The sequence below is a fragment of the Eutrema salsugineum genome, unplaced genomic scaffold, assembly GCF_000478725.1.
Source record: "Eutrema salsugineum unplaced genomic scaffold, Eutsalg1_0 scaffold_8, whole genome shotgun sequence".
NCBI classification, from domain to species: domain Eukaryota; kingdom Viridiplantae; phylum Streptophyta; class Magnoliopsida; order Brassicales; family Brassicaceae; genus Eutrema; species Eutrema salsugineum.
In genome coordinates this window covers 8,408,060-8,416,652 of record NW_006256414.1, presented here as the reverse complement: position 1 = coordinate 8,416,652, position 8,593 = coordinate 8,408,060, and the positions used below count along the sequence as shown (strand labels likewise).

The following is an 8,593-nucleotide window of genomic DNA, read 5'->3' as shown; positions in this document are numbered from 1 at the left end:
GTATATCTGCTTGGTGACTGAGTTCAATATCCACGATATTACCATAGAATTGCATCTAGACCAAATTCTATAGTGAGGATGAGATTCCGAAGGGCGAGGAAATGAACCATCAACAAATGCTAACTTATTCTTCGTGTCTAAAGAAATTGTCATGGCTAGATTCCAAGTGTTAAAGTTGGTTCCATCGAGTACCTCAGTGATGAGAGATGTTCTCGGATTGTCACCGCTCGTCAAGAAATACGGAGAGTATTGAATTCCTTTGAAATCGAAGCTTGTGGATGACAATGCTGGTGGAATATCCTCATGAGCAATGAATGATGGCGGCGGAACGGTCGCCGGAGCTGGATTAGTGTGAATAGACACCGGAATAGGTGGTTCAGGGGAAGTTTCAGCTGGAGAAGCTCGATTTGTTGTGGATCTGGTGGATCTTGTAGGTCTCGTAGCCGACAAAGTTCCGCGAGCTACGCGACGAGTTGATCGACGAAGAGTAACCATTTTGTGAGAAAAAAATGAAGAAAGTCGGTGGAATAACCGATCTATGAAGTTCAATCGGAGGAATGTCCGATGAAATTAGGTCAAAGAACAAAGAAGAAGAGAAGAACGACGATCGAAACTTGTTGAGATTTGGATCTCAACGCTCTGATACCATATCATGAGAGAAGAATCAAGAAGAAGGGAAAGTTTCTGTGTATTCGATTGATTGTCAAAGTTTGTTACAAGAGAGTATTTATACTCAGTCAACACTCATGTTAACCAGTACATTGGTTTACAATCTAGCTAATATAACCGAAGTAAACCACATATTCTGATAAACACCAACGTCCTTTGTATGGAAACACTACACAAGAATCGTCCAAGATGAGCATAAATGGCAATGCAATTACTGTGATACGGAGATGGGTTTTAAAACATCTTTTGGGGCTACAAGCTTGAAGAAACATCTAGGCTGTTGCAAGACATTCACCACATGGAATGCAACCAGAGCTCAAACCCAGCACACTATCCTGAAGGTGAAGAAGGTGAGTTGAAGTTATCAAAAGTGGGTGAATCTGTTTTCGCCGAAGCTTGTAATGAGATGTTAGTTCTGGGTGAATTGCCATCTGGGTAAATTGCCTTTAGCATTCGTAGAAAGTTTGGCATTCAAAAATTTCTGCGATAGAGTTAACTCACACACACGCATTGACATATCACACCCAACTTTTCACAAAACAACTAGACTAACTTAACATTTGGAAAATTAGCTCAAAAAAAAAAATTTATTTTACTCTTCGGCCCTGAAGCACATGCTTCATTGGCCTGTGTTCAGGCAAGGTTCTGTGTACAAATCACAAGCCACTAACGACGTTGTCGAAATGTTTGTCAATAGGAAAGCAGATATGATGAAGATTATACGTGGTAATAGGCAAATGATTTCTTTGACAACAGATATTTGGGTTGCTCCAACAACAGATATCATAGTTTTTATGGTTTTTAACCATGATATAGGTTTTATTTATAGAGTATTTCTAGTATTTTTGAGTCTTTACAGGTCTATGTGCATTTCGAGCACAATTGGAAAATTTGAAGCACTTTGGAGCCAAACAAGGATCATGTTGCTGTAAATGTCGAATCATTGGCTTGATGTCGATCAATACCCATCATTGGTATCGGTCGACACCGTGTATGCAGATAGAAAACTTAACTTTTTACAAGTCTTTGAAAAAATTGCAATTTGGCCCATAAGTCTCTAATATTTGCAAGAAGGCTTCACTTTTGTTTTACCTTTTAATTAGGGTTTTCAGCCATTTTTTTACCTTATCTTGGATTTGATCTTCCATATTTAGAGAGAGCGTTTAGGGAGACAAGTCTGAGAATCGGTTTGTTAGAGAATATATTTAAAACCCATGTTTATTAAACCTATTATTTTTTACTGCAATACTCCATCATGTTTATTGTTTCAATTTTCATGTCTGAGTAGTTTGCTTCTTAGGTTTAAGGTTTTCATAAGCGATTTCACTGAATGCTAAATTAACTGTTTTGTTAGGATTCATAATCTGATTAGTTCTCACCATAGGTTGTTTTTAAAGCTAATTCTAGATTGATCACCTGGAACTTAGATCTTAGATTAATCTATTTGACATGAAAGTTTGATTAATAATCTGATAGAACCTAGGGTGAGCAAAATAACTATCTGCAAAGAAATTTGGTTAAAGTTGTTTTGTGAACAAATCAAACCTGGACATAATGCTAGTTTAGTCTTTAGGATTTGGAAAGAAATTTGGAATTTTGGGATCTAGACTTAGATAATTCTCGGAGAAAAAGTTGGTTAATTATAATTTGGTGTTTTAAGTTTAAGACTCGCGCTAAATCTGAATCATGACTGATTGATTGATGTGCATTTTCTGATTTCTTGAGAAACACCCTAAGCCTAACATTTCTCATTGATTTTACAACTCTTTTACTACATTGATGCTTTTAATTTCATTGATTTCACTCAGCTTAAATCGAACCTATAAAGTTTATTGTGCGATTTTCAAGTCTTTGTGGTTCGACCCCTATATACTACAATAGCATATATGTGCTTACAATGTAGCTCTATGGAAATACTTGTGAGCAGCTCAAGTTTTGGTGCTGTTGTCAGGGATTCTTGATTCTGCCAATAGATTTAAGTCTAGAATTTGAACTGAGTTTTTTGGTGTCGATCGACACTACTATTAGTGTCTCTCGACATCAATCATTTTTTTAATTATTATATTTTTATTTCGTAACTTACATTTCTCTATTTCCTTTTCTTTTTCGTTTCAGGTGTATGCCTACTCGCAGAACCAGGAGCAACAAGAACATTTAGCTAGTGAACCTTTCCAACAAGGAGTTAGTAGAGTTAGAGTGAACGATCAGAAAAGCAAAGAAGCCAGCAGAAATGGAAAATCCAATAGTATTGGTTCGTGATGACGCTGGAGTTTTGAGATACCAAGAGGATCATATGTGTAATGAATGAGGCCAGCGAATTGATGGAATTGGAAACATCATCATTCCAGAAGTCTTACCAGAAGTCGTTCTTGTTGCAAACGTTGTGCCTGCAGTGCGTGTAACAAGATTAATGCTGCAGTTGTGCGTGGTAGGACACTTGGTGACTACAACAAGCCTGATCAGTTCTATGCCACTCGATCTGCGATTCGACCTCCTGCGTATCAGAGAAATAATTTTGAGCTGAAACCTGCATACTACACTCTAGTGGGTCAGCATTGTTTTCATGGTCTTTCTCATGAACATCTGATGGATCATATCGAGAGGTTTGAGGACTTGGTCACTAGCATCAAGTACAATGGAGTGTCCAATTATTACCTTTTCTACAAGCTTTTCCCCTAAACTCTTGCTGGAGAAGAGAAGCAGCTTATTGGCTTAAGCAATTGCAGCCAGTATCAATGACTACTTGGGAGGAGACTAGAAATGCCTTTCTCCACAATTTCTGTGATGATGCTAGGTCTGAGGAGTTGAGGCTCAAAATCTCCACATTTTTTCAAGGACCAACTGAAGCATTCAAGGCTGCTTGGGTGAGATTCAGATCGTATCAGAGAGATTGTCCACATCACAGTTTCAGTGAGCTGCAGCCATTGGGTATTTTCTTCAGAGGTATTGATAGAAGGTATCAGATGGCTCTAGATGCTGCGTGTAATGAGAACTTCAACACCAGATATCTTGAAGATGCTTATGTGCTTACTGAGAACTTGGAATTTAGCAATTGTACCAAGAATGTAAACTTTGAGCGAAGAAAGCAGGCAGAGAACATAGATGTATCACAGATTTCTAAGGTGAACACTAAGTTGGATTTTGTGCATAGTCTTCATATGGGTAGAAATATGTTAGATTCGCTACAAAGCTTGAGACCTTCAAACCAGATGAAGAACTTGAGGAAGATGATGTTAACTTCATTAATGGAGCTGGATTTCAGGGTCAGAGGTTTGGTACTCAGCAAGGGAACAAGAATTAAAACGAAAATGATCAGAGGAATACTTTAACAGGTAATCAGAACTCTTCTGGTTACACTTCTAAACCTCGGTACCAGCAGAAATCCTACCCCAACTACAGCTTTTCAAGAAACTATGGTCCTCTTCCTCCTCAAACTCCAGATAAGGAGATGAATTCTATGCTTGAACAAATCTTAGAAGGTCAGTAGAAAATCATTGTGGATTTCAATGGGAAGATTGATGCTCTGTATCCGGATCTGAATGGGAAACGTGAAGCTTTGAACACTCATGTTAAGAAACTTGATACTCATACTGCTCAGATTACTGAGACTGTAAAAAGACAAGAGGGATTCCATCCTGGAAAAACTGACACCAATTCTAGGCATCATTGTAATGCTATTTCATTGAGAAGTAGTAAAAAGTTAACTCTGGTTCTGAAAAAAGATGTTACTGAAGATGAACTCGTGGAGTTAGAAGAGTTTAAAGACAATTTTGAGCATCTAGACCCAGTGACTATCGACACTAGTTAGGAGTGTCGGTCGACACTGATATGATCCTGAAGGGCAGCAAGAAATTTTAACAAGAGTTTTAGGAAAAGAGAAGACCCATGTGACTTTTTCATCACAAACGAAGGCTAAGATCAATTCTTTCCGACCAACGACCACTTTTACAACATTTCAGCTCATCCAGAGAGCATCTCGAATTGGAATCAGTTCAATCAGCGTTCAGATGAAGGAGTTATTGATTTTACAAGTCAGATGAATTCGAGCTTAGTCGATTTGGACCTGCGCGCAATCAAAGGAGGATTCCGACCATTCCAGAAGATATCAAGCAATGAATCAACATGTTCTGGATCCCAAAACCACGTCAAATTAGATTCACATCAAAACCGTTTCAGAATTGAAAGATATGGATTATACAAACCAGTGGATCTGCTTCAGGCCCAATTATGCGTCCATGCCAAAGATCAGTCGCACTGCCCAACTCAGAAGAGATCTCGACATGAAACCACTTGGAGAATCTTAATTGATCTCTTGTGGTTCTAACAAGCCCAAGAAAAGGAGAAATGACCGTCGGATCACGAAGATACACTCCATTTGTCAAAATGGGTCGACGTGAAGAGTTTCACACCCAAAACAAATGATCTAATTTTATGGCCCAAGAAAAGTGACGAAAATTAAAGATCAAGAAGAATTTATCGTTCTCTACATGCATTGGTTTATGTTTAGTTCTCATTTCCCTCAGTTGAGTGCATGTAGAGTAGCTTTTATTATTTAGCTTTCTTTTCAAGTTTCTCTTTTTGATTTAAACTCATGTAATCTCATTTGAGAGAATAAGTTTTAATCATTATTTTTTGGAAACCTTTGAGAGCTATTCTCATTCTTCTTTTGATCATGGTGTGTAATATCCATTGATCAGATAATGGTATGTAATATCCATGGTCACAACTGATCCGTCTTGGTGTGTCATATCCAAGGGATCACCTGGTAAATCTGAAGTCTTCTGTAGCTTCTGTGTGACCATTCGCTCCACATCCTTGTTTATTGAGATTTCATGGTTTCTTTGAGACAAGCTTATCCCCTTTACCAACTTCTGAGTGCCGATCTTTGGAAGATCTTATCAGACACCAGAGAAGGTTGTTGAGAAATCGAGCGACACCATCATGGTGTCGGTTGACACAAAACTGAAGAGACAACACAGAAGCCCAATGTCAATTGACACCAAATTGGAGTCAGTCGACACCAGCCATAGACTGAGTTAGATTTTACGAAGAAATCGAAGATCGCTGAGGAAAATGTCTACAAACCTAAGGTTCCTTACCCAAATAATTCTAGGAAGTCTAAGCATGAGCTAGATGATGCTAGATACAAGGCTTTGATGGATAACCTTGTAATTGAGAGTTCTCTAATAGATGCTGTGAGAACTACTCCTGTTATCAGACGGTATGTGAAGAGGATGGTGAGTAAGAATCTGAGTAATGAACCAGGGGTAATGATAATTTCTGAACAGGTCAGTGATGTGATTTAGAATAGAATTCCAAAGAAGCTCTCGTACCCATGTTGCTTTGTTTTGGACTGCTCTATCGTCTCATAGAGGTTCAAGAGATTGTTGTGTGACTTGGTTTGAGTGTTGACCGTTAGCCTTGGGATGACTAATTTCAAGCCAACTAGGATCTCTCTGGTCTTAGCCGATCAATCTACAAGAATCCCATAAGGTTTCTAGGAAGATGTTCTGATTAAGGCTGGTGATTGCATAATTCCTACAGATTTTGTGGTTCTGGAAATGGAGAAGAACCTAAGAATCCTTTATCCTGGGAAGATCCTTCTTGGCTATACCTGGAGCTATTATCGATGTGAGAAAAGGTAGGATTGCTTTGATTTGTGGGTGATTTGGTTATGATTTTCGACATCGATAAGCTGATGAACATCTGGATGACATCAATGCTGCGTATATCAAGATGCTAGATACTAGTGAGAAAGTGATGCATATGGTTGCTCAAGAGGAGTTGATTGGTACTTCTGAGAAAGCTGAAAAGCTTGGCGATTGGAGCGAGGAAAAAGCTACCAAAATGGAACTCAAGCAGCTTTCTGCAAGGTTAAGATATGTGTTTATTGGAATTAATTCCACTTATACTGTGATTGTTAATGCTTCCTTAAACAACACAAAGCTTACTTTATTGCTAAGGAAGTTGTGCAAGTTTCGCAAAGCTCTTAGCTTTTCTCTTGATGACATTTCAGGTACCTCTCCAGACTTGTGCATGCATAGGATTCAACCTGAGGATGATATTAAGTCATCAATTGAGCATCAGAGGAGGCTGAATCTGAATTTAAAAGAGGTTGTCAAGAAAGAGATCATGAAACTCCTGGAAGTTGGGATCATCTATCCGATTTCAGACAGTTATTGGGTCAGTCCAATGCATGTGGTTCCTAAGAAGGGAGGAGTCACAGCTGTGAAAAACGAGAAGAATGAGCTGATTCTTACAAGAACAGTGACTGGACACAAGATGTGTATCGACTACAGGAAGTTGATCCCCCGTTCATAGCACGGAAACATATCTTCTTACATAAAAGCCCAAAAAATTGATGAACACGTTCGGTTCCAAGACGCTCCTTGCTTAACTCTGAGTGATTACAGCCCTCCGTATGCTTTCTATGAGAATCGTTGTCCCATTAATTAGTCTAGAACCCATCAACGTAGACTATAAGATTAGCCCGAAGCTCATAAAATTGATCCAGCAGAACCAGTTCTATGGTGATGCATCATAGAACCCCATGGAGCAGCATCATAGAACCCCATGGAGCATCTCCAAGATTTTGAAGAAATCTGCTGCACCAAGCAATTGATCGGAGTTCCTACAGATTACTGAAAGTGCAAGATGTTTCCATTTTCACTTTGTGATGAGGCACGTGCATGGTTTAAGTCCTTGACTCCTGGGTCACTCGGATCATGGAACGAATGCAAGGCTGCTTTACTTAACCATTTCTACACCACCTCTAGATCAAAATTCTTTAGAGACAAAATTTATAGGTTCCAACAAAAAAGAGGCGAACTTTTTTAAGGAGCTTGGGATCGTTATAAAGGCTACATTAGGGAATGTCCTCACCACGGTTTTACAGAGACATGCGTCTTGAACACCTTTTATGAAGGTCTCGAATGGACATCTAAGACACCTCTAAATGTAGCAAGCGATGGAAACTTCATGACAAGGACTGTCGAAGAAGCTTACGTCTTGATTAATAATCTTGCTGTGAGCAGCAGAAATAATTGTCTGGATCAAAGAAGAACATCACGTTCCACTTCCCATGGTCATAAGGAAATCAAAGAACTTAAAGCCATGGTGAAATTGTTTCTCAAAAATCAGCAGCGTTCTTTTAGTGTCTGTGAAGCAGCTAATAGAGCTGAGATTAATCATCAACTTGTAGCACAAGAGCACACCCATATGAATCTCCAGTCTGGTCCAAAATCATCCCCAACCTCTCAAGACAACAAGCTCGAGCTTATGGTGCAACCCCTTCTTATGAAGCTACAAAAATTAGCAGACAATGTGGATATGAAAGTGGACAGCTTATACACTGATCTTAATGGTAAATTTGAAGCTCTTTCCAGTCATGTTGATAGCATGGACGTACAGCTATCACACACCATAGATGGTTCAAAAGGCACCAAAGTTATCGAGAGACGAATTGCTGAGGTGCATGAAAAAATCGTCCAAGACACCCGCAACCTTAAGCTTAAGTTAGACAACATGAATGATTTTCGGTACAAGTTAAAAATCATGTGTGATTACCTCAACAAGAACAATGAGGAGTCATTTGAGAATTTCACTAACCTCTCAACTCATGTCAAGATGCTCGAGAAACAAATCGGACAAATTGGAGAAAGTGTGAAGAGACAAGATGGTCATCTTCCGGAAAAAACTGTAGACAATCCAATGGGGCGTTGCAATGTCATAGACACTGATGGTGAAAAAGAGGTCACGCCTATTCCTCACAATCAGGACACTGAAGTTGAATCTCTAGAATTTCCTGAAGAGTATGATGCAATAGGTAAAGTTCCACACCAAAGGAAGCTTCATAAGATAAATGATTCAATGAAGTTTGTCTTCTCCTGCATAATTGAAGGTGTGGAATTTTTTGACTCCCTAT

General features: G+C 39.0%; 1 non-coding gene across 1 annotated transcript; it reads right to left on the bottom strand.

Moving 5' to 3' along the window:
• Positions 1–7,451: 7,451 nt before the first annotated feature.
• LOC112082325 lies at positions 7,452–7,559 on the bottom strand. Its single transcript, XR_002896985.1, has one exon. It is a non-coding gene; the product is annotated as a small nucleolar RNA R71 (small nucleolar RNA).
• Between the last annotated feature and the right edge of the window lie 1,034 nt (positions 7,560–8,593).